The 24,660-nt window shown below is 44.1% G+C and overlaps 1 protein-coding gene and 1 pseudogene across 4 annotated transcripts in view; one reads left to right on the top strand and one right to left on the bottom strand.

Annotated features, from left to right (window-relative positions):
* Positions 1-308: 308 nt before the first annotated feature.
* The window catches only part of CYSTM1 (cysteine rich transmembrane module containing 1), a 71,465-nt gene continuing 47,113 nt past the window's right edge, over positions 309-24,660 (top strand). For 2 of the 3 annotated variants that reach the window (XM_082620612.1, XM_082620610.1), the window contains exon 1: positions 309-455. The gene's annotated coding sequence lies outside the window, so the exon portion shown is untranslated. Of the gene's footprint in view, positions 456-596; positions 1,183-24,660 lie in introns of those variants that run through there. The other variant, XM_082620611.1, reaches the window with a different exon arrangement.
* On the bottom strand, positions 2,500-3,995 carry LOC309805151 (small ribosomal subunit protein uS3-like; annotated as a pseudogene). The gene has a single exon. The product of its transcript is annotated as a small ribosomal subunit protein uS3-like (transcript).

Raw genomic sequence — 24,660 nt, 5'->3', positions numbered from 1 at the left:
GGTACGGTGGGGACACAGGCCCTGCCAGCCAGGTACTTGCACTGGCGGCGAGGGGATAACGTCTGGAGTCTCGGAGCACTGATCGAACTTGAGGGGAGTGCCTGTTGGAGTCTCAGGTATCCATCCCAACTCGGAGGCCTGAGCAGCCAGGCCAGAGACGGACCTCGAGTCTCCGAGTCGCCAACAGCCCGGGAGCGCTCCAGTAGGCGCTTCCAGGCACAGCTGCAGGGAACTGAGCTCTTGCTGTGACACCGCCCACCGCCTCGCCCCGCCCCGTGCGGGTTGCCAAGGTGATCAGGTGACTCTGAGCTCGCGGCGCTCGGGCCGGTTGTGACGTCAGACGCGCCCAGGCTCCTCACTCGCTCCTTGGCAGGTGCGGCGCGACTTGTGCGGTCTCGTCTGATCCCAGCGGGTCCGGGCCGAACCAGTGCCTAGCAGGTTCGAAGAGAAGAGAGGTAAGGTGCGGCGGAGCCGGACCCGGCCAAGCTGGGACCAGGGAGGGGATGAGGCGCGGGCAGGGCCCTTCCGGGGTTTTGCGCACCCCCGAGCTCCCCAGAGGGCGCCGGAAGAACGAAGGGCCCCGGGGCGGGATGGGCCGGCTCCGGCCGAGGAGCGCGCACGGGCTGGGAGAGAGGCCGGGAGCTGGGGAGCGGTTGCAGCCGGCCCGATGCCCACCCCGGCTCCTCGCGGCTGCTCCTCCGGGTCCCGTCGCAGCGCCGCTGGCGGAGGCTGGGAGGATCCACCGCCGCCCGCCCGGCCTCTGGGCAGTGGACTAAGGGGCTCCGCGTTGCGAGGAGTCGGCTGAGAGCTGGGCTCGCCACACCCGGTCTCGGGAGACGTCTGCGGGAGGCTTCTGCATCTCTTCGCCTTGGGCTGCGATTTCTAGGGCGCTGCCGGGGATCCACTCCGTGCTCTGAGCCGGGCCTGCTGGGGCGGGAGAGCGCTCGGGAACCCCCTGGGTGGGAACAGGGGCCGGGGGTGTTCAGGAAAGGTGTTGCGGGGGGAAAGGAATCCTGAGTGTTGAGAACGGTGTCTAGGGATCTGAATAGACCTGTTGGAGGAAGTGAAATCTGAGCGGAGCCCTGAGGGGGGCGTCTAATCTCCGGCAGCTGTGGGCGTTGGACGAGTAGAAGGAGGGAAAGGGGACCTCTGGAGAAGGAGACCTTGAGCCTTGCGCTGGAGGTAAGGGAAAGACGATTCGGTGACTTACTGGACCGAGTGCTAGGGCGGTTTTGGGGGCGGAGGGGAAGTTTGGAGATTTAGGCTAGGGCCGGTTGGGAAGAACTCTTTGAGCGCTCAGCTGAGGGTTTGTGTACTGTGGGGAGCCATTGAAGCGTCTGCTGGGTTGGGGTAGGGGAACACTGGGATGGGGAGACACCGAGGAGGCTGTTGTGACAGCCTGGAAAAGAGGTGACAACGCCTAGAACTCGCCTAGAATCCCAACTCCGTTGGGATTCTGTGAACCCTGCTTCTGAAATCTTTGTAGCAGACAAGGATGTGGGAGCAGGCAGCCAGGTGCCAATTACCCCGGCCATTGTTAGCAGAAGTTAAAAAAAATTGCTTCTTATGCGGGAAAGGAAGCACGCAGCTGCGGCTCATTTTCTCTTCTCATTTGGCCGGGTGAGTTAATGACTCTGAGGGCTTTGCTCCCCTTGATATGCACTGAGGTTGTATTGTCCACAGCGTTTACCCTTTAGAAATTTCAGAGTGTTCTACAAACACCTCTTATCCCCAGGGTGAAACCCAACCCTGAGCGAGTGGTAGGAGATTTAATGGCAGGGAAGTTATTGAAGGATAATCAGTGCCCCAAACATGAATGGGGGCATTGGGGAAGCTGAAAGGAGTCCCCTGCTCTTTGTTAATTGTAGAACAGAGTTCCCCTTTCCTACCTGCTACCCTCAGTTTGTGGGCTTCTTAGGTAAGGCTGCTTAAGTGTTAATTGGCCATTTTGTCTTAAATTCTTGAGAAATAGGAAGAAGATATTTTGATTTTTGAAGAGGAATATTTGGTGATATATGGTTTTTTTTCCCCAGCTCTGAAACTTACTGATCCTGTGAACAAAAAACAAAACACAAAAAGCACAGTTGTCCTTTTTAGATTGAACCTTTCACAAACTTCTGTTTTCTAGGAGGAAGTGAAATAGCTGAAACTTCTCACCAATTTGTTTTGTATTTGTTTGACTCCAGAAAACAGAATTGGACTCCAGGAATCCTGTACAGTAAAAGGCAGTTGAGGGAATTGCTGAGAACTTGGCAAGGTGGCTGCAGCTGGTTTGTGCATTAAACGGAGAAACCAGCACAGCACTCAAGGGAGGACAAATCCTGAGTGCTGGCAGCTGGGGAGAGCGAGCTTCCTAGTCAGATCAGCAACATCATTCTCTGTAAAAGATGTCTTAAGACAGGTCATTGGAGCATTGAGCAATGTGTGTTTACCACATATTTCTACTTACCGAAGAGTCTCCCCCCACCCCCCGCCATGTACCTATTCATTGGCTGGGCTTGCTATGATAGAGCTTTTTACAGGGCTCTCCAGGAGCCCCATAATACTAAGAATCTCTGGAAATTAGATTTCTGGGCCACATTTTTAAAAAACTGTTAACCATTTTCTAAATGGTCTTTGGAATTATTTGGAATGGCCAATTAATCATGCTTCCTTTGGAAACAGTCCGCTCCCCCTCCCCCAGACACTGTAACTATGTGCTGTCAGGGTGGTTAAGTAGGCCGAGAGTTTTGGGAAATTTTCTGCTTTCATTCACCCTGGCTGCCCCCACAAATGTTCCCATTGGTAGAGAATTTAAGACTTCAGTGTTAGGAAAGAAAGACAGTGATAAACACCAGGCCTGGCTGTTCTGTTGAAGAACAGAAATACCCTCCCTTAAGGGGAACTGGGCCCAGGTGAGAGCCAGGGCTAGGGTATGAGCCACAGACCCCCACGGAGTGTTCTAGGCCTGCACCTTTGTCACCCAAGGGCAGGCCCTTCTTTCTTGGCTGGAAACAGTTCTCAACCTTGAAACGGGGTAATGGGCAGTGCCCCCTTCACAGAGGTTCTTTTTTTTTTTTTAAAAAAGATTTTATTAAAGGTCTTTATAGAGCAACATCCAGACTCCAGATCCAGTGGCCAAGGAGACCCTATTATGCTGTGGGTACTGGCTGGGGCACGGCAGGTGGCTCTGGCTTCCCACCCTTCTGCTCGGAGATGGGGGTGGTGGGCAGTATTTCATCTTTGGGTTCCACAATGCTCACGTGATCAGGCAGGGGCTTCTTAGGGCCAATCTTACCAGGTGGGTCCCAAGGCAGCATGATCTTTACCTTGATGCCCAATACACCCTGTCTGAGCAGCATGTGGCGCATGGTGGTATCAGCATAGTAGTTAACAGGGTCCCCACTGTGGATCATTAGGCCATCCACAAACTTCATGGATTTAGCCCTCTGTCCTCGGAGTTTCCCAGGCACCACGACCTTGCAGCCTTCGGCCCCACTGTCCATGATGAACCGCAGCACACCATAGCAGGTCCTCCGCACAGCAAGTCCTCCTAGGGGTTTGTAATGCAGAGACTCTGCCTGGGCAATGGTGCACAGACCGCTTGTGGCCAGCTTTTCAGCATAAAGCTCTGCACTGCCCTCAGGGAAGCCAAATCTGTTCTGAAGCACAGCAGTCAATTCCTGGATCCATCAGCCCTTCCTCACCGAGAACATTCTGTGTCCTGGTGGCCAAGATAATGATTTCTGTCCTGGTTGGTGTAACTCGGACCTCAACTCCAGAGTACCCATCTTCAGCCAGCTCCCGAGTGAGAAACTCGTTCAGTTCAGCTTTGAATATGCCGTCAGTGACAAACTTCCTCTTCTTGGAAATCTGCACGGCCATCTTGCCACCGCGCTCCGCCGAAAGGAAAGGCTTCACAGAGGTTTTTGTTTGTTTGTTTGTTTTTCCATAAATTTATTTATTTATTTTTGGCTCTGTTGGGTCTTTGTTGCTGCGCATGGGCTTGCTCTAGTTGTGGAGAACGGGGCGGGGGGGGTTACTCTTCGTTGTGGTGCGTGGGCTTCTCATTGTGGTGGCTTCTCTTGTGGCGGAGCACGGGCTCGAGGCGCGCGGGCTCAGTAGTTGTGGCGCCTGGTCTTAGTTGCTCCACGGCATGTGGGATTTTCCCCACCCAGGGCTCGAACCCGTGTCCCCTGCATTGGCAGGTGGATTCTTAACCACTGCACCACCAGGGAAGTCCTTCACAGAGGTTCTGAAGGAATATTAATGGGAGGCTTTTATGAAATTTGAGCTCCTGCAAAGCAGAATATTTTAATTTTTGGATGATTGGTAATTTTTTGAGATGCAGTGAAATAAAAAAAGAGGTGGACATTCTAAATTTTTTTTGTAAAAGCCTCATTCAGCACCCTAAGGCTTTTTTGTTTTTGTTTCCCGGTGTATTTGGGCTTGGTTACCAATAAGCCAATCATCAGATCTGGAGGCCTGAGGGTAAGTGCATGTTTGCATTTCATATGTAAATAAGTTCAGACTGTTTCACACTTTATCCAGCTGGTTTAGAGTGCCTGGAGTAAACCTTGCAGCTTCTTGGGCTTTGGAACCAACATCCTTTCGACCCAACATCCTTTCAACCCTAAAGGAGTTATTTACTAAGCACTTCAGAGCCTGAAGTGGGCAATAATGCTCACTAAATTGAATGAGGAGTGAAATAGTCATCTTTTAAAATTCCATTCTCCTGAGTCACTCTGCCAGTCCTCCATCAGGTAGAGATTCAAGTGCTTGCTGACGTGCGCAGGGAAGTACAGAACTACAACTTCCGTCTCTCGGACTTGTGACATTTGTTGTCTAGGCATAGTTCTCACAGGGAAGTTCTGACAGGAGAGGCTTCCTGTTTTTCTCAGGCTGAATTGAGTGCTGTGTTCTAGGCCTCCAAGCTCCTCACGCTTGACCAGCCCTACTAATTGGCTTGGCTGTAAAATGGGAGTCAGCATTAAAACACAGCAGTTTAAAAGCAAGGGGATTGGGCATGAGTTGCCCCTCCAGGCTCTGGCCAAAAAGGTTCACACCATTTTGGGCACTATATACAAAGGGCTCTTCAAAAGGCAGTGAGCTTAGAATGACTTCTTTTGTAGTTTTTAAGAGACATATGTGGAATATTAGTACTGATTTAGGCCTCAAAACCAGAGCTAGGAAACTGGATGGGCCCTCACTTCTAAAGCAAGGGAGGGAGTTCCTTGGTGGCGCGGTGGTTAAGAATCCGCCTGCCGATGCAGGGGACATGGGTTCGATTCCTGGGCCGGGAAGATCCCACATGCTGCAGAACAACTAAGCCCATGCACCACAACTACTGAGCCCGCGTGCCTAGTCCTGTGCTCTGCAACAAGAGAAGCCACCACAATGAGAAGCCTGCGCACCAAAACAAAGAGTAGCTCCCCAGTCTCTAACTAGAGAAAGCCTGCACGCAGCAATGAAGACCCAACGCAGCCAAAAAATTTAAAAAAAAAAGAAAAAAAGCAAGGGAGATAAATGGTTTGAATCCAGTGTCTGTGGGTAGCAAGTCTGGTATGGCTTTGCCAAAAACAAAGGATGGTTTATATTTTTCTGAACGTTTTGATTAAAGGCATACCTCGTTTCATTGTACTTTGATCTATTGGACCTTGCAGATACTGCGATTTTTACAGATAGAAGGTTTGTGGCAGCCCTGTGTCTATCGGAGTCATTTTTCCAACAGCATTTTTTCACTTTGTTTCTCTGTGTCACATTTTGGTAATTCTCGCAATACTTCAAACCTCCACCAGCAAAAAAAATTACAACTCGCTGAAGGCTTAGAAGTTTGTTAGCATTTTTCAGCGATAAAGTATTTTTTAAAAATATTTATTTAATTTATTTATTTGGCTGCGCCGGTTCTTAGCTACAGCGTGCATGTGGGATCTAGTTCCCTGACCAGGGATCCAACCCGTGCCCCCTGCGTTGGGAGCACGGAGTCTTAACCACTGGACCACCAGGGAAGCCCCACAGCGGTGAAGTATTTTTAAATTACAGTGTGTACATTATTTTTTTAGACATAATGCTGTTGCACCCTCAGTAGACTGCAGTATAGTGAAAACATAACTTTCATCTGCACTGAGAAACCAAAAAATTTGTGTGACTCTCTGTATCGTGATACTCAGTTTATTGTGGTGATGCATGTGAATGATTTAAGGGAGTCTTGGTAATCATGGTGAGAGGAGGGTTTGATCTACCTGAATTTACTCATTGGAGAGTAATGCCTTATTCACAGATGCCTTTCATCAGTTCTCTGATTTCTGTTAAAGAGTCATTAGTTAGTCTCAAGAGAATTGGCCCAGAAAATAAATCACTACTGAAATCTATCTGGCCTCATGGCCAGTGTTCAAAGAAAGGTAGGGGTGGGGAACAATTGAATTGCAAAGGTATTTGGGAAGAGGAAGACCTGGGAAGTGGTTCTAGACTTCTGCTCTCAGTATTTCACCCGTCAGCTTTCAGTATTGGGATCTCGGGCAGGATCATTTGGGGACAGTCTGTGTGAAGAGGGGGACTTCTGTAGGAACGTGCCTATCTCATGAGTCCTTGTTGTTAAGCATATACTTACTGCTTTCCTGCTGCCTGCGAGCTTCCCAGAGACCCCAGACCCCGTGTCCCCCCTTCCCCCACCCCCAGCCTTTCTTCGGCAACACCTCTCTAAAGGCTGGTGTGATTCATCAATCTCTGATCAAACTTCTGCGTCCTCTGGTTCTGCTGACTTTGCTGAACTAAATCTTGGTGATATTCAATGTGTGATGGTGGTAGAACTCCAGCGAGGGGTAGTTGCGTTCTAAGGGCTTGGAGGTGGATGCTTTATCTGTTTCTCACACTTAATTTGTGTTCCACCTGCATGATTTTTGTCTTATCTCTTTGCCATCAGTACTATTATTTAACATTTTTCTTTAAATTATGCCATTTTTTAAAGCTCTAAAAGTTATTTGAAAGGGAAACTATGATTGGCTTAAATTGGAAACCACTATCACCTGCCACAAATAGCAAATATTAAAAAGCATAACTATTAAAATTAAGTTGTCTGTCCACATTCCCCAAATTGTTCCACATACTCCAGTTGGAAAAATACTGCCTTCATCCAAAGATATGACTCACTCTGTTAATTTTTTCAGGTGGCAGTAAACAGGTGGTAGGAATGGTTTGGGGGTAGGCAGGCCTTCAGAGAGGGCCCCTTGAATCCCATCTCCTGAAACTCTGCATGGCTATATGACACCAGGAAGACAGCAGAGTGAAAAATCTAGGAACTAAAAAGAAATACATGCAGTCAGTTGAAACCACTGGTGTTTTGATACGAGGTTTGCCAAAAGGAGGCCCAAGTGGTGGTGAGCCTGTATACTACATTAAATTCTAGGCCCTCCACCAGGGATGGGACTTTATTGACCCTGTGTTCTCTTGTTCTTTCTGTGCAGGTGCGCTCTTGGAAAACTCAGGTTTTTGTTCAGGGTGGATGCAGTTTGTTTTCTTGTTTCTGTTTTTTTTTTTGTTTTGTTTTGTTTTTGCAGTACGCGGGCCTCTCACTGTTGCGGCCTCTCCCGCCGCGGAGCACAGGCTCCGGACGTGCAGGCTCAGCGGCCATGGCTCACGGGCCCAGCCGCTCCGCGGCACGTGGGATCCTCCCGGACCGGGGCACGAACCCGCGTCCCCTGCACCGGCAGGCGGACCCCCAACCGCCGCGCCACCAGGGAAGCCCTTGTTTCTGTTTTTAATTCATCAATACTCCACACTACTTTGGGCCCCTTGTCTTCCATATATACAGTTGCTCTTGGTGGATGTTACTAATGACAGAACTCTGAAGTTATCATCTAGCATGTGTTTTTTCTGACCTTTTTGTCCATAATGCGTATTCCTTTAAAAAAATTCTATGAAAATGAAAGGGGGGGGAAAGGGAGTGAGCTGCCCTGGGATGTCTGGTCCTTAGGGTGCTCACATGGCAGGTGTGACTGGTACTTGCTGGTGTTCAGTGAAATTCACTCTTGTCCTTTAAAGCCGCCCTGCGGTGCTGACTGAGCTGCCACTCCCGCAGAGGGTCAGGAGAGCGTGCTTTAATGGTGGAGCAAAGCCAGGGCTGGTCTGGTAGCTGGCAGGAACCAGGAGTGCTTAGTTAAATTGCCAGCACATGAAGCTGTAGGGGCCTTTTTCTAAGCCGCCAAGATTTCAATTTTCCCACAAAGCCTAGTCTAATGCTCTGGGAGGGGGCAGGCAGAGCCTGTCTTTCAGGGGCTGTGCTGGTGAGGGACCTGGCCTGGGAAGTGGCCTTGTCAGGCTTGTTGGGAGGGACAGACTGTCCCTTTATAGTGTGTCCTGTCAAGTTGGCAGGGGGCAGAGTTCCTCCCTTTTCTCTCTCTCCCTGCTCTAACCTATTCTTTAATCTCCCCAACTCACTTTCTCTGTTAACAGCTTTCTTCCCTTTTTCTTTCCCTTCTGTTCACTGCTGCTTTTGCTTCCTACCCTCCCTCTTGCTGGGCTCATTTTCCCTCCATTGTCACTTTGAGGGCTGGCTGTTTGAAGTTCCAGAGTTACAATGCTCTCCTGTACATCCCATGACTAGATGTAATTCAGAGGTCCCCAGCCTTTTTTTCTGAGCAGGAGCCAGCCTTCACTTCCCCATGGCTTTAAGATAGCAGCATCAGTGGGGTGCTGACCGGAGTTCCCGAGCTGAGGGGTGGGATGCAGCTCATGGTTGGAGTTCCCAAGGGGGGAGTGGGCAGGGGGGGGGGTGGGCTTGCTGGCATTATGGGAGCTGTCAGACAAGGGGCTGAGTGAGGTCCACCTTTGGGGAGTCCTTCCAGAAACTGGAGGCAGAAGGCTGTCCTACATTCAGGTAGTCCTCTGGCTTCTGCAGAGGACCATCCATGACTAATAAAGGCTGGAGAAGGGGCCCTCGGTGAGGTTGGCCTGGAACCCATGGGACCATTCACAGCTGTGGATCCTGCCCTGGAGCTGGAACAAAACATGTTCTCAGTGGTAGCTGGATGGTTGTTGGAAGCATCTAGAAGTGTGGCTTTCCTGCTCAGCGAGTTAAGAAATAGGTTATTTTCTCCTAAAAGCCATGGGGCAGACATTACCCAAAGATAACTTTCATTTTTTACTGTGTGTAGTCATCTCTCAGTAGTTCCAGGACCCCTTCATATCAAAATAACGTGGATGCTCAAGTCCCGTAGATAAAATGGCATAGTATTTGCATATAACCTACGCACATCCTCTGAATACTTTAAATCATCTCTAGATTACTTATTATTTTTTTAAATAAATTTATTTATTGTATTTATTTTTGGCTGTGTTGGGTCTTCGTTGCTTCGTGCGGACTTTCTCTAGTTGTGGAGAGCGGGGGCTACTCTTCGTTGTGGTGCATGGGCTTCTCATTGCTGTAGCTTCTCTTGTTGCGGAGCATGGGCTCTAGGCGCACGGGCTTCAGTAGTTGTGGCGCACGGGCTTCAGTAGTTGTGGCACACGGGCTCAGTAGTTGTGGCTCACGAGCTCTAGAGCACAGGCTCAGTAGTTGTGGTGCACGTAGATTACTTATAATACCTAACACATTGTAAATGCTGTGTAAATGGTTGCCATTCAAGCTTTGCTTTTTGTAACTCTCTGGAATTTTTTTTCCAAATATTTTCGATTTGCTGTTGGTTGAATCCAAGGTTGTGGAACCCGCAGATACAGAGAGCCAACTGTGTAGAAAAGTGTGTATAACAAAAAAGTACAGTTTAATGAATAATTATATTCATTAATACAACTGTAATCTATTCAGGTCTAGAAATAGAACTTTATTTTTAAGCCCAAATTGGATAGTAGAATGCTCTGTGTTATAATTTGCTTTTTTCACTATGTTGGCACTTTTCCATTATCAGCACATGTAATCCTACCTCATTCTTCTTAAGGGTCAAATAGCAGTTACATGGTTTGGAAATTCCATGGTTTATTTAATCATCCCATATTGATGGGCCTTTGGGATGTTACATATCATATATGTATGTGTATGTATTTTATATATAATATATGTTATATAGTTATTAGAAGCAAATGTTATAATAAATATTTGTGTTTGTGGTATAAAATTGTGTATATAATTGGTTTTTTGGTGTACTGGCACTAGTATATACCTGTAGGATAAATTCCTAAAGGTGGAATTACTGGTTCAAGGAATAAGGTGTTTTTTTATTATTTGAGGTTTCACTTAAAAATGAGTCTTTATTGAAGAATTTATAAGAAAATAGAATGGACCCACTGTAAAACAGAAAGGGTGTTTCCTCCAAACATTAGGGAGGAATAGGATACGATGATACCTGGGCGGCTCAGGATAGGCTGTCTTAGTTGTTGGTAGATATTTTCAGATAGTGCTTTTTATTGTTGTTTTGCATTTGCATTTCTCTTTTTTTAAAAATTTTATTGAAGTATAGTTGATTTACAATGTTATGTTAATTTCTGCTGTATAGTAAAGTGACTCAGTCATACATATATATTCTATTTCATATTCTTTTCCATCATGGTTTGTTGCAGGATATTGAATGTAGTTCCCTGTGCTATACAGTAGGACCTTGTTGTTCATCCATGGCATACATAAAAGTTTGCCTCCGCTAATCCCAAACTCCCAATCCTTCCCTCCCCCTCCCCAACCACAAGTCTGTTTTCTATTTCTGTGAGTCTATGTTTCATAGATATGTTGATTCGTGTTGTATTTTAGATTCCACATATAAGTGATATCATATGGTATTTATCTTTCCCTTTCTTATTTACTTTGTTTAGGATGATAATCTCTAGGTCCATCCATGTTGCTGCAAATGGAATTATTTCATTCTTTTTGATGGTTAAGTAATTCAGGTAGCGATTTTTTTAAGGGCTGTTTAATAAATGTTATAGATCTTATCCCCGAGAGAGCAATAGACCAGGATCCAGGTTCCAGCCAGAGGTTCCGTACAGAAAGCTTTATGCAACAAAATTTTAGGAGATGATGTGTTTTCCTCTGTCGAGGGGAACTTCTCTGGATTCCCTCAAACTCTCCAAGGCTGGAACATACTAAAATTACATACCAAGTTTATTGTTGAAGGGAGATGAGATTGGCTATAGCCATATTTTCAAATAATGTTGAACTACTGTGGATTATTAGTGTGGGTATGACTTTTCAGACTTTACTATTCTTCATCTAATATATCAGGACAAATGGAGAATACTTACATCTTTGTGTTAGCTTAATGTTGGGGACAGTGGCTTAAAGCAATTACCTGAATGGCTTTAGCAAACCAAATAGTTTGTAGATTTTTTTAGTTTCGTGTGTAACTCAGTTATACAAGCAATATGTAGTTTTTATAGCCTTTGTGAGAAAGGAAAATAAGACAGTGAACCTCCTCATTACTCTAGGACAGGGCCTCCAGAGGTTGATGATCCACTATTATTTTTTGCCTCCTATGTGCATTTTGATGCCCTTGTTCAGTGAAGGGTCCCATTTCTGAGCTCTGTGTCAATGTGCATTCCACTGAGAGGCTATTCTAAAGCCACAAGCCAAAATGCTGATACAGAAGACCTGCTCTGGTTTATTCATTCGCTGATTATATGAGGACAGCTCTGGGCCTGGTTAACTCTCTGGCAAACAAAAGATCATGGATGAGGTAGGGGATGGCTAATAATATTTGGGAGGTTGACACCAGAATCAGTATTTAGACAATAATGAATTAAAACAGCAGGTTGTCTCCTTCCAGCCTGTCCCCCAAAGAAAAGCAACTTAGGAAATGGTAACGCAGCCAAATGTGTTAGAAATAGTGAGCAAGTCATAAAAACAAAGATCTTGTCCACGTTAGGATAACTGTCAACTATCAGAGGTCTTCTGGTGTTGCTCTGTTATTGGGAACATCACTACCACCTTTTAGAAGTGAATCCCAGGAATTCCCTGGCCGTCCAGTTGTTAAGACTCCATGCTTTCACTGTGGAGGGCGCAGGTTCAATCCCTGATCGGGGAACTAAGATCCTGCATGCCGTGTGGCCAAAAAACATCAATAGAAGTGAATCCCTGCTGTTACTATTCCCCAGGGCCCCACTGTAGAGCTGTACATGTCAGGAGTAGGTTCTTCCTAGATGAAGGCCTGTAGTTGTGGAATGCCTGTTCTTGTGGCTTTGGCTTTGGGGTTCAGATTTGATGCCGTTGCTTCTTTTCTCGGCTCACTGCAGGCTCACACTATGTGTGGACCCACCTCCCCTGTTGGCGGGGTCACACGGGCTGTACTTGTACCTGAGTTTCATTAAACTTGCATAACTCTTTGAGGTGACCGCCTTCTGAACCAGCCAAAGTGACTAGTCTGTATAGCCAAACCTCCCTCACCATACCCTTGAAATTTGGAGAACTTCCAGCATTTTCCATGTGATGCAATAACAGACGAATGGAAAAGATAATTTAATTTTAATTTTATTAATTTATTTTAAAGGACTCCAATAGTTGGTGTGGAAGCAACAACCTTTTTTCAAATTACTTTTTTTTTTTTTTTTTGCGGTACGCGGGCCCCTCACTGTTGTGGCTTCTCCCGTTGCGGAGCGCAGGCTCAGCGGCCATAGCTCACGGGCCCAGCCTCTCCGCGGCATGTGGGACCTTCTCAGACGGGGGCACAAAGCCGTGCCCCCTGCATCAGCAGGCGGACTCTCAACCACTGCGCCACCAGGGAAGCACTCTAATTACTTCTTAAAATAAATTTATTTATTTATGGCTGTGTTGGGTCTTCGTTGCAGCGTGTGGGCTTTCTGTAGTTGTGGTGAGTAGGGGCTACTCTTTGTTGCGGTGGGCAGGCTTCTCATTGTGGTGGCTTCTCTTGTTGCGGAGCACGGGCTCTAGGCATGTGGGCTCAGTAGTTGTGGCTCATGGGCTCTAGAGCACAGGCTCAGTAGTTGTGGCGCACGGGCTGAGTTGCTCCGTGGCATGTGGGATCTTCCCAGACCAAGGATCGAACCTGTGTCTCCTGCATTGGCAGGTGGATTCTTACCCACTGTGCCACCAGGGAAGTCCCAATAATTTTATTTTTATTATCAGTGATACTGAAGGGGAAGAGGAAGGCAGCTAGAGTTCTTTCTCTCGTATCCTCAGTACTGGGCTTGTCATGTAGTAAGTACTTAATAAGTTGAATAAACAAATGATTAGGTTTGCCAATAGTATCTGACAAGCAAACGAATAAAATTACATGACTCCTATTATAAGAGATAAAGGATAACTATAGAAAAAGAAGCTGCAGTGATCCTGAAAGTCTACTCTTCGTAAGGCTGTTTGTGAGCGCTCTCTCTGACCGGAGTGTGAAGGCTGAGTAATCCGCACTTCCCTTTCTGCCTAACTCTCAGTGTGATCATTGCTTCCCGTTAGAAGCCTTCTCTGACTTGCCTGACCTACTGTCTCTACTTTTTATAGAAGGAACAAATGACTGTGTGAATGGAATAAACGAACACATCAATGCCAAACTTTAACAAAAACTGTAGACCTGAGATGATAGAGCAGCACAAAACCAGTAATTCTAAAGCTTTTTTTAGCCCAACAAACCATATCCAAAATTACGGGTATGAGAATCAAGAAAAACTGAGGGACCTAGAATATAAAATAATCTATTTACGAAGATCCTATTAAAAGGCCAGCTAACTAGGGAGTTCAGAAAAGACACAGAGGAGGTCTTTAGAGTAAAATCAGCCCTTTTTAAAAAAAACTTTACAATTTTATGAATTCCCAAGAAGGATATGTAAAGATGGAGGGATAAGCATGAATTCTGGCTTTGAAGATAAGAATAGTTCCAAGGTAGGGGAAGTCTGCATGTAACCAAGAGAATTTTTTTTTTTAACCCCGTGTTTGGTACTTAGCCAAGTGACTTCTCAGTTTGAAGCAGAGAAAAAACATTTAAAGAACTTAAGAAGCTGAAGTGTCTTGTGAAAAAAAGAATCATGGGACTTCCCTGGCAGTCCAGTGGTTAAGACTCTGCACGTCCACTGAAGGGGGCACGGGTTCGATCCCTGGTCAGGGAACTAAGATCCCACATGCTGCATGGCGTGCCTCCCCCAACCCCCACCAAAAAAAGAATCACAGTTACAAAAATCTCTGTAAAAAGCAGTGAAGAGCAGATATAAAATAGTTTATCCACAAGGGAAAATTAATAATAGGAAGGGAAATTGGGGCACTAGAAGGGGACAGGAGGTCTACAGAAGCATTCTAGGCATTAAAAAAAAAAAAAGAGGTGGGTAACATGAAAATACCAAAAAGCACTAAGAAAACTTAATTTTTTTCTGACTATATAGGTTCCTTATTGAAATTTTCTAACATACAGAATAAATAACAATTGCCAGTAATTCCAGCACCCAGGGAAAACCGCTACAAATGTTTTTTTCCTTCTAGCCAAATTTTGTCTATCTACTGTTACTGTACACTTAAAGCATGAAAATCTTTTTTTTTTCTTTTTTTCCCATTTTAATCAAGGCTCCTCAGGACTGTCCCCTGAGCCCTTCCCAGGCTTGTCTGCCAAAGCATGAAAATCTTAATGTACAACTCCAAAACTGTTCCATGTAATCATGACTCAGCTCAAGATGTGGAACATCTCCATCATCCCAGAAGTCTCCTCTTGTGCCTCTTCCAGTCAATATCCGTAGATTCGTTTTGGCTGTTCTTGAACCTCATATAAATGGAATCTTACAGTGTGAAGTCTGTTGAGTCTGGCTTCTCTTGTTCATCATTGTCTGTGGGACTCATCCACGTTGCTGTATGTAGTAATTGTTCTTTCCTTATTGCTGGGCAGTGTCTATTGTATAACTATACCGTAATCTTTCTGTTCTGCTGTTGATGAACATTTGGATAGTTTCCTGTTTGGAGCTATAATAAATCAAGCTGCTTTGACCATTCCTTTTTTTTTTTTGGCCATGCTGCGCTGCATGAGGGAATGTGGGATCTTAGTTCCCTGACCAGATAGCGAACCCGCACCCTCTGCACTAGAAGCACAGAGTCTTAACTGCTGGACCACCAGGGAAGTCACTGACTATTCTTACATACGTCTTTGGTGGACTTACACACTCATTTTACTTCAGTATATATCTAAGAGTAGAGTTGCTGGGTCGTAAGATAAATATTTCCAGAGTCATGAATATATTATAAACCTTGTTCTAAAAGTGTGATTGTGTCCAGGGTACAGTGTGAATTATTCTTGGCTTATAAGGATGGAGATCAAGGTTCATTTTTTTATTTTCTCCCATTAGTATAGCCAGCACTATTTATTGGAAAGATTAATTTTTACCTTCTGAGTTGCAGTGGTGCCTTTCTATTAAATTAGGTGACTACTGTGTGTGTCTCTTGTAGAATTCTTCATTCTGTAACACTGATCCATTTATTAGTATTTATTTTAAAGAAAATGGGATTATGCTTTTACATTTTTCTACACTTACTGTTATATCATGCATCAAATTAAGAATAATTGCAAAGGAACTATTATATAGATGCACCGTAATTTATTCTTTTCTTTTTTTTTGGATGTTTGGGTTGTTTTTTCTTTTTTTCTGTTTTGTTCTTTATGTTGCAGGCTTTCCTCAAATGTCTTGATAATCCTTGTTCATTCATTTATTTATGAGGCAATAAAAAGCTGATTAGAAGTTCTGCATGCATGGGCTTTTCTGTGGAGTGACTGGGTGAGTCATTGGAGTGTCCTCGAGTATTATCAATAATTTTTCCCCCTTGGGGCTGCTCAGTTTTTCCAGAGGAACATTCTCCACCCTACTGCCTGCAGGGTCAGTGCCACGCTACCAGGTGTCTTGTCATTTAAAAAATAACTTTGAAAACTGTTATTCTTTCCTTCATCTCTGGTTTGATGAGGTCTTTTATTGTGATCTTACCTCCATGGGCCACTTTCCGAAAGAATAGTTGCTGCTCTTCTCATTGTATGGTTGAAGGACTGAAAATCCTATGACTCTGAGCATGTCTTGAGTGGGATCATCAGATAAGAGTGTTCAGTGCAGCCTTTTAAAAAAAATTTTTGTTTTATATTGGAGTATAGTTGATTTACAATGTGTCAGTTTCAGGTGTACAGCAGAGTTATTCAGTTGTACATATACATGTATCTATTTTTTTTCAGATTCTTTTCCCATTTAGGTTATTACAGAATATTGAGTAGAGATCCCTGTGATGTACAGTAGGCCCTTGCTGGTTGTCTGTTTTAAATATAGAGTGTATACACGTCAATCCCAAACTCCCAACTTATCTCCCCGCCCCCACGTTTCCCCTTTGGTAACCATAAGTTCTCTAAGTCTGTTTCTGTTTTGTAAATAAATTCGTTTGTATTATTTTTTTTAGATTCCACACATAAGCAGTGTCATTTGATATTTGTCTCTCTGTCTGACTTACTTCACTTAGTATGATAGTCTCCATGTCCATGTTGCTGCAAATGGCATTATTTCATTCTTTTTTATGGCTGAGTAATATGCCATTGTGTATATGTACCACATCTTTATTCATCTGTTGATGGACATTTAGGTTGCTTCCATGTCTTGGCTATTGTAAACGGTGCTGCAGTGAACACTGGGGTGCATGTATCCTTTCAAACCATGGTTTTCTCTGGATATATGCCCAGGAGTGGGATTGCTGGATCATACAGTAGCTCTGTTTTTAGTTTAAGGAACCTCCATACTGTTCTCCATAGTGGTTGTACCAATTTACATTCCCACCAACAGTGTAGGAGGGTTCCCTTTTTTCTCCACACCCTCTCCAGCATCTGTTGTTCATAGACTTTTTGATGATGGCCATTCTTTTTTTTTTTAATTTATTTTATTTATTTATGGCTGGTTGGGTCTTCATTGCTGTGCACAGGCTTTCTCTAGTTGTGGTGAATGGGGGCCATTCTTCACTGCAGTGCATGGGCTTCTCATTGCGGTGGCCTCTCCTGCTGTGGAGCACAGGCTCCAGGCACATGGGCTTCAGCAGCTGTGGCACACAGGCTCAGTAGTTGTGGAGCATGGGCTTAGCTGCTCTGCAGCACGTGGGATCTTCCTGGACCAGGGCTCGAACCCATGTCCTCTGCATTGGCAGGCAGATTCTTTTTTTTTTTTTTTTTTTTGCGGTACGCGGGCCTCTCACTGTTGCGGCCTCTCCCGTTGCGGAGCACAGGCTCCGGACACGCCGGCTCAGCGGCCATGGCTCACGGGCCCAGCCGCTCCGCGGCACGTGGGATCCTCCCAGACCGGGGCACGAACCCGTGTCCCCTGCATCGGCAGGCGGACTCTCAACCACTGCGCCACCAGGGAAGCCCATGGCAGGCAGATTCTTAACCACTGCGCCACCAGGGAAGTCTGATGATGGCCATTCTGACTGGGGTGAGATGATATCTCATTATAGTTTTGATTTGCATTTCTCTAACAATTAGCAATGTTGAGCATCTTTTCATGTGCCTGTTGGCCATCTGTATGTCTTCTTTGGAGAAATGTCTATTTAGGTCTTCTGCCCATTTTTGGATTGGGTTGGGTTTTTTTGTTTTTTTTTGTTTTTTGTTTTTTTATATTGAGCTGCATGAGCTGTTTGTATATTTTGGAGATTAATCCCTTGTTGATCACATCGTTTGCAAATATTTTCTCCCATTCTGTGGGTTGTCTTTTCACTTTGTTTATGGTTTCCTTTGCTGTGCAAAAGCTTTTGAGTTTAGTTAGGTCCCATTTGTTTATTTTTGGTTTTATTTCCATTACTCTAGGAGACAGATCGAAAAAGATATTGCTGTGTTTTATGTCATAGAGCATTCTGCCTGTTTTCCTCTAAGAGTTTTACAGTATCTGGTCTTACATTTAGGTCTTTAATCCATTTTGAGTTTATTTTTGTGCATGGTGTTAAAAAATATTCTATTTCATTCTTTTACATGTTAGCTGCCCAGTCTTCCCAGCACCATTTTTGAAGAGACTGTCTTTTCTGTATAGTCTTGCCTCCTTTCTCGTAGATTAATTGACCATAGGTACTTGGATTTATTTCTGGGCTTTCTATCCTGTTCCATTGATCTATATTTCTGTTTTTGTGCCAGTACCATACTGTTTTGATGACTAGCTTTGTGGTATAGCCTGAAGTCCGGGAGCCTGATTCCTCCAGCTCCAGTTTTGTTTCTCAAGATTGCTTTGGCTGTTCAGGGTGTTTCGTGTCTCCATACAAATTAAAAAAAATTTTAGCCATGCATATGGTTCATGAGAAAAAAAGATTTTTTTGGTTCTAGTTCTGTGAAAAATGCCATTGGTAATTTGATGGGGATTGCATTGAATCCGTAGATTGCCTTGGGTAGTATAGTCATTTTGACAGTATTGAGTCTTCCAATCCAAGAACTTGGTATATCTCTCTGTCTGTTTGTGTCATCTTCAGTTTCTTTCATCAGCATCTTATAGTTTTCAGAGTACAGGTCTTTTGTCTCCCTAGGTAGGTTTATTCCTAGGTATTTTATTCTTTTTGATGTGATGGCAGATGGGATTGTTTCTTTCTCTTTTGTTGTTAGTGTATAACAATGCAACAGATTTCTGTGTATTAATTTTGTATCCTGCAGCTTTACCAAATTCATTGATTAGCTCTAGTAGTTTTCTAGTGGCATCTTTAGGATTATCTATGTATAGTATCATGTCATCTGCAAACAGTGACAGCTTTACTTTTTCTTTTCCAATTTGTATTCCTTTTATTTGTTTTTCTTCTCTAATTGCCATGGCTAGGACTTCCAAAACTATGTTGAATAAAAATGGCAAGAGTGGATATCCATGTCTTGTTCCTGATCTCAGAGAAAATGCTTTCAGCTTTTCACCATTGAGTATGATGTTAGCTGTGGGTTTGTCATATATGGCCTTTATTATGGTGAGGTATGTTTCCTCTGTGCCCACTTTCTGGAGAGTTTTTATCATAAATGGGTGTTGAATTTTGTCGAAAGCTTTTTTTTTTTTTTTCCGGTATGCGGGCCTCTCACTGTTGTGGCCTCTCCCATTGCGGAGCACAGGCTCCAGACGCGCAGGCTCAGTGGCCATGGCTCATGGGCCCAGCTGCTCCACGGCATGTGGGATCTTCCCGGACTGGGGCACGAACCCGTGTCCCCTGCATCGGCAGGCGGACTCTCAACCACTGCGCCACCAGGGAAACCCTGTCGAGAGCTTTTTATGCATCTATTGAGATGATCATATGGTTTTTATTCTTAAATTTGTTAATGTGGTGTATCACACTGATTGATTTGCAGATACTGAAAAATCCTTGCATTCCTGGGATGAATCCCACTTGATTATGGTATATGATCCTTTTAATGTATTGTTGGATTTAGTTTGCTAGTATTTTGTCGAGTCTTTTTGAGTGTATGTTCATCAGTGATATTGGTCTGTAATTTTCTTTTTTTGTGGTATCTTTGTCTGGTTGTGGTATCAGGGTGATGGTGGCCTCACAGAATGAGTTAGGGAGTGTTCCTTTCTTTGCAAGTTTTTGGAATAGTTTCACAAGGATAGATGTAAACTTTTCTCTAAATGTTTGATAGAATTGACCTGTGAAACCATCTGGTCCTGGACTTTTGTTTGTTGGGAGTTTTTAAATCACAGTTTCAATTTCAGTACTTGTGATTGGTCTGTTCATATTTTCTATTTCTTACTGGTTCAGTCCTGGAAGGTTGTACCTTTCTAAGAATTTGTCCATTTCTTCTAGGTTGTCCATTTTTTGGCATATAGCTGTTTGTAGTAGTCTGTTATGATCCTTTGTATTTTTGTGGTGTCAGTTGTAACATCTCCTTTTTCATTTCTAATTTTATTGATTTGAGCCTTCTCCCTTTTTTTCCTGATGAAGCTGGCTAAAGATTTATCGATTTTGTTTATCTTTTCAGAGAACCAGCTTTTAATTTCATTAATCTTTTCTATTGTTTTCTTTGTCTCTATTTCATTTATTTCTGCTCTGATCTTTATTACTTACCTTCTACTAACTTTGGGGTTTTTTTTGGTTTTGTTTTGTTTTTAACTTTGGGTTTTGTTTGTTCTTTCTCTAGTTGCTTTAGGTGTAAGGTTAGGTTGTTTGAGATTTTTCTTGTTTCCTGAGGTAAGATTGTATTGCTATACATTTCCTTCTTAGAACTGCTTTTGTTGTGTCCCATAGGTTTCGGGTCATTGTGTTTTCATTGTCATTTGTCTGTAGGTATTTTTTGATTTCCTCTTTGATTTCTTTGGTGATGCATTGGTTGTTTAGTAATATATTGTTTAGCCTCCACTTTTGTGTTTTTTTACAGGTTTTTTTTTTTCCGGTAATTGATTTCTAATCTCAGTGTTGTGGTTGGAAAAGATGTTTCACATGATTTCAGTTTTCTTACATTTACCGAAGCTTGCTTTGTGGCCCAGCGTGTGATCAATCCTGGAGTATGTTCCACGTGCACTTGAAAAGAATGTGTATTTTGCTGTTTTTGGATGGAATGCTCTATAAATATAAATTAAGTCCATGTAGTCTAATGTGTCATTTAAAGCCTGTGTTTCTTTATTGATTTTCTGTCTGGATGATCTGTCCATTGATCAAAGTGGGGTGTTAAAGTCCTTCACTATTATTGTGTTACTGTCGATTCCTCCTTTTATGGCTGTTAGTAGTTGCCTTATATATTGAGGTGCTCCTATGTTGGGTGCATATATATTTACAATTATTATATCTTCTTCTTGGATTGATCCCTTAATCATTATGTAGTGTCCTCTTTGTCTCTTGTAACAGTCTTTATTTTAAAGTCTACTTTGTCTGATATGAGTATTGCCACTCCAGCTTTCTTTTGATTTCTATTTGCATGGAATACCTTTCTCCATCCCCTCACTTTCAGTCTGTATGTGTCCCTAGATTTGAATTGGGTCTCTTGTAGACAGCATATTTACAGGTCTTGTTTTTGTATCCATTCAGCCACTCTGTATCTTTTGGTTGGAGCATTTAATCCATTTACATTTAAGGTAATTATCAGTATGTATGTTTCTATTGCCGTTTTGTTAATTATTTTGGATTTGTTTTTGTAGGTCTTTTTTCTCCCCTTCCTCTTTCGTTCTCTTCTCTTGTGATTTGATGACTAACTTTAGTGTTGTGTTTGGATTGCTTTTTCTTTTTTGTGCGTTTTTTATCTATTGTAGATTTTCAGTTTGCAGTTCCCATGAAGTTTTTTTGTTTTTTTCCCCCGCTGTGGAATCTTACTGAATTATTATTTTTTAATGTTTTTACATCTTTTTTGGAGTATAATTGCTTTACAGTGGTGTGTTAGTTTCTGCTTTATAACAAAGTGAATCAGTTATACATATACATATATCCCCATATCTCTTCCCTCTTGCGTCTCCCTCCCTCCCGCCCTCCCTATCCCACCCCTCTAGGGGTCACAAAGCACCAAGCTGATCTCCCTATGCTATGTGACTGCTTCCCACTAGCTGTATAAACATGACTGTCTTAAGTTGCTGGTCTTTTCATTTCAAATTCATTTCTAATATCCTACATTTGTGCTCTCCTCTTCTCATGATTGCTGGTTTTCATATCATATTTGTGTGTGGATGATTTCCTACCTTTACTGTATATTTGCCTTTACTGGTGAGCTTTTCCATTTATAATTTTCTTATTTCTAGTTGTGGCCTTTTCTTTTCCACGTAGAGAAGTTCCTTTAGCAGCATTTGTTGCAGAGCTGGTCTGGTGGTGCTGAATTCTCTTAGCTTTTGCTTGTCTGTAAAGCTTTTGATTTCTCTGTCAAATCTGAATGAGAGCCTTGCTGGGTAGAGTATTCTTGGTTGTAGGTTCTTCCCTTTCATCACTTTAAATACATCATGCCACTCCCCTCTGGCCTGCAGTTTCTGCTGAAAAATCAGCTGATTACTTTATGGGAATTCCCATGTATGTTTTTTTGTTTTTGTTTTTCCACCAAGCAGCTTGTGGGATGTTAGTTTCCCAACAGGGATTGAACCCAGGGCTTTCACCCAGTAGAGAAAGTGCCAAGTCCTAACCACTGGACTGCCAGGGAACTCCCCCCTGTATGTTTTTTTTCTTTTTTTTTTTAATTTTTAATTTTTTTAATTTATTTTTGGCTGCGTTGAGTCTTCGTTGCTGCGTGCGGGTTTTCTCTAGTTGCAGCGAGTGGGGGCTACTCTTCGTTGCGGTGCACGGGCTTCTCATTGCAGTGGCTTCTCTTTGTTGTGGAGCACGGGCTCTGGGCACATGGGCTTCAGTAGTTGTGGCTCGCGGGCTCTAGAGAGCAGGCTCAGTAGTTGTGGCGCACGGGCTTAGTTGCTCCGCGACATGTGGGATCTTCCCGGACCAGGGCTCGAACATGTGTCCCCTGCATTGGAAGGCGGATTCTTAACCACTGTGCCACCAGGGAAGTCCCACCGCCCTTGTATGTTATTTGTTGCTTTTCCCTTGTTGCTTTTTTTTTTTTTCCTGTGGCATGCGAACCTCTCCCTGCTGTGGCCTCTCCCACTGCGGAGCACAGGCTCCTGACGCACAGGCTCAGTGGCCATGGCTCATGGGCCCAGCCACTCCGCGGCATGTGGGATCTTCCCAGACCGGGGCACGAACCCATGTCCCCTGCATTGGCAGGCGGACTCTCAACCACTGCGCCACCAGGGAAGCCCTCCCTTGTTGCTTTTTTAAAAAATTTACTTTATTTACTTATTTTGGTTGTGCTGGGTCTTAGCTGCAGCAGGTGGGCTCCTTAGTTGTGGCTCACTGGCTCCTTAGTTGCAGCTCACCGGCTCCTTAGTTGCAGCCTATGTGCTCCTTAGTTGCTGCCAGCAGGCTTCTTAGTTGTGGCATGCATGTGGGATCTAGTTCCCTGACCAGGGATTGAACCCACATCCCGTGCACTGGAAGGTGGATTCTTAACCACTGTGCCACCAGGGAAGTCCCTTCCCTTGTTGCTTTTAATATTTTCTCTTTGTCTTTAATTTTTTGTCAATTTGACTATGTGTCTCAGTGTGTTCCTCCTTGGGTTTATCCTGCATGGGACTCTCTGTGCTTCCTGGACTTGGATGACTGTTTCCTTTCCCATGCTAGGGAAGTTTTCAGCTATTATCTCTTCAAATGTTTTCTCAGGTCCTTTCTCTCTTCTCCTTCTGGGACCCCTATAATGCAAATGTTAGTGTGTTTCATATTGTCCCAGAGGTCTCTGAGACTGTCTTCATTTCTTTTTATTCTTTTGCCTTTATTCTATTCCATGACAGTGATTTCCACCATTGTGTCTTCCAGCTCACCTGTTGTTCTGCCTCATTTATTCTGCTATTGATTTCTTCTAGTGTATTTTTCACTTCAGTTACTGTATTGTTCATCTCCATTTGTTTGTTCTTTTGATCTTCTAGCTCTTTGTTAAACATTTCTTACATCTTCTCAGTCTGTGCCTCCATTCTTTTCCTGAGATCTTGGATCATCTTTACTATCATTACTCTGAATTCTTTTGCAAATAGATTCAATGCAGTGGTTTTTTAAAAAAAATTATTTATTTTATTATTATTTTATTTTATTTGTTTATTGTTTCTGGCTGTGTTGTGTCTTTGTCACTGCGCACAGGCTTTTCTCTGGTTGCGGCAAGTGGGGGCTACTCTTTGTTGCTATTCGTGCGCTTCTCATTGTGGTGGCTTCTCTTGTTGCAGAGCATGGACTCCAGGCACACAGGCTTCAGTAGTTGTGGCATGTGGGCTCAGTAGTTGTGGCGCATGGGCCCAGCTGCTCCACAGCATGCAGGATCTTCCTGGACCAGGGATTGAACCCGTGTCCCCTGCACTGGCAGGCAGATTCTCAACCACAGTGCCACCAGGGAAGCCCAGATTCAATGCAGTTTTTATTTTTTTTGCGGTACGCGGGCCTCTCACTGTTGTGGCCTCTCCCGTTGTGGAGCACAGGCTCCGGACACGCAGGCTCAGTGGCCATGGCTCACGGTCCTAGCCACTCCGTGGCATGTGGGATCTTCCCGGACCGGGGCATGAACCCGTGTCCCCTGTGTCGTCAGGTGGACTCTCAACCACTGCACCACTAGGGAAGCCCTCAATGCAGTTTTAATGGATCTTGGCTGCTGCTTGATTTGAGCTGTCTCTTTTGGAGTTATGATTTGTCTTTAATGCTACAATTTCCACTGTTTACATTTGATCCTCAGTGTAACACACTCTACTATAGTAGAGCTTACATTTCACCCGACCAAATTTATAAGGGAAAACATTCATGTTTTAAAGTTTTGTATCATACCTTAAATTTAAAGCTCATTTATATTTTGCTTATGTTAAGTGGTTTGTACCAGACTGTGTCAATGTGAGGGAATCTTTCTTTACTTGGGTTTGCTTCTGTATAAGCATGGGAACAATTGATTCCCACTGGGTGAACTCCTGCTTTTAAGATGCCAGCTCTGGAATCTTTGATCTTGACACAGATGCTATTTCTATGACTTTTGCTATTCTCTTACTGGGATTTTTTTCCTGCTTAGAGGAAACTGAAAATAGTCCCAGATTTTATTGCTCTAAGGTGACTGTGTTCTGGGAACACAGGACAGAGTGTGGGGTGGGGGTGGGTCACGACAGTAGAGCATCTGTATGGCTTATGCTCTTTACAAGTGCCTCTGAGTGGTACATGGGGTTCCCCTGACCCCAGACATTAAGCAATTTCTCAGGCAGAGGGAGAAAGTTACATACTAAAAATGAGGGGGAAACATGATTGAGGGAGAAGGGGGAGGA

Source organism: Mesoplodon mirus (assembly GCF_964341445.2).
Source record: "Mesoplodon mirus genome assembly, chromosome: 5".
In the NCBI taxonomy this organism is placed as follows: Eukaryota; Metazoa; Chordata; class Mammalia; order Artiodactyla; family Ziphiidae; genus Mesoplodon; species Mesoplodon mirus.
The sequence above is the reverse complement of the archived record's forward strand: the minus strand, read 5'-3'. Positions and strand labels throughout refer to the sequence as shown.